The sequence below is a fragment of the Aplysia californica genome, unplaced genomic scaffold (assembly GCF_000002075.1).
Source record: "Aplysia californica isolate F4 #8 unplaced genomic scaffold, AplCal3.0 scaffold00100, whole genome shotgun sequence".
In the NCBI taxonomy this organism is placed as follows: Eukaryota; Metazoa; Mollusca; class Gastropoda; order Aplysiida; family Aplysiidae; genus Aplysia; species Aplysia californica.
This window is the reverse complement of record NW_004797370.1, coordinates 1,586,288-1,588,169: the sequence shown is the minus strand read 5'-3', so window position 1 is coordinate 1,588,169 and position 1,882 is coordinate 1,586,288.

Below are 1,882 nucleotides of genomic sequence, written 5' to 3'. Positions count from 1 at the left end.
CCTCTCGCCCCCTTTCTTTTCGCCCTTTTTGGTAGTTGTATTCTTCTGTTTCGCTTATTTTTCAAATATTGTATTGGGAGTAAAAAGGGGATGAAGAGCAGCTGAATCCCACACATCAAGCGAGTCAAGGCTGTCTCATTGTATGGAAGCAGAATAGGGTATGAATGATAACGTTGAGAGGCCCTTTACTAAGCCTTTAGGCTTTTCCTTAAGAAGTGTGCAGTGTCAACCTTTCCACTCTTCACACAGCTATAGAACTTGCCAACTTTCTAGAAGAGATCAGAACTTGTACATGAGGTTCGGGCCACTGAATAACCAGAGGCAAAGCGTCTACATAATTAATCACAGCTTCTCTTTCGTAATCTGGAAATATTGTCGGCGTCAAATACACCCATAGACGAAGGCCGTAGACTTTTAAATAATGTTTCAATTTGAGCCGCGTGCACAACACTCAAAACTGTTTCATTGCAGCATTAATACCATGTACACTCATTTCGGGCCACTCTCAGAAGTAGTCACAAGCAGTGATTATAAAAGCTAACAGTTGGATTAGTAGAGTCCCTCTAAAAAAGATGAAGGAGGGAGGGGGGGGGGTAACTCCTAAGAATCTTGTGGCTGCTGTTATTTTTTCTCGACTTTTAACAGCTCTATAATCAGGTCATGAGATGATTCCTGACCACGAAAAGCTAGACAAAGACAACCAAATTTGAAATCACATTTCAAATATATAATTTGTAGTTTTGTCATCTCTACTTCTTTGCCTTCTGTTTGAGTATTCACATCTTTATTTAATTTACTGTTGAAAAATCTTGAGATCTTTATACCAGTCGAAGTGGGAATATAATTATGAAATGAGATATTTTCTCGATTATTTTGGCGGGTGAGCATTACAGTATGAAAAGAAGGTTTTTTTTCTCATTCCCAACTTAGTGATCCCGCCGCGATTAAGTATTTAAGTTCTGTTAATTATGTTCCTATTGTGGGGAAGTTTTTCGTGCGTGTCCTCATTTCTACCTGGTTCTTTGTCTCACTTTGATTACCCTGCCTAAACAAGTCAGCCTTCGCCCCCGGCAACAGACTTAATTCATTAAAAAGTGTAGCGTGTTCAATGTAGCCTACCACTCTTTATACAGTTGTGCCATTTTCCATTTTTCTAAAGGACACCAGGACCTGTTTTACTGTATTACTCTTTCTACCTCCAAAGGAAAAAAAGTAAATACCGGCGTCTGCGATGTAGCGATCAGGCGTTTCGCTGTCGCATAGAGGAGACCCAAGTGGGAAATAGTTTTTATCACGTTTCTCGGCCTTTCCGCTGAGATGATGTATCCTTTTCAGTCCAAGTCACCCTGAAAGGCAGGGTCGGAAACCCGCCTCCTAAATGTTCTAAATTGTGTCGATTAAAATGACAATTTTAAAGAAACAAAAAGAAAAGTAAGTGTAACAATCATCATCACCATCAACAATAACAACAACAACAACAGCAACAACAACAACAACAACAACAACAACAAAGAAATTATACTAAGAAAGAAACTGCGTAGATTTCCCGTCATAGTACGCGAGGAGAAGTCAACAATACTTTGCAGTTGGTAACCATTTCAATAAACGTTGTGACTGATTAAGCATCAGAATCACAGAATAAATTATTGAAAGGGTAATAAAAACGTGAATGAATTGTTTTACTCGAGGGACATAGTACCAATCTGAACAAAAATGCTATTACAGTTACCACTTGAAGAGCTCGAGTTTAATTATTCTGATTACAGTTGACAAATTGCTCATTCTGATCGGGTCAACTTGGTCATTAGTACCCATTCTTAATTAATGGAGAGGGGGTTACCTCTTTTTAAATCGAAATACAAAACTTTTTTCTACCCCCCCC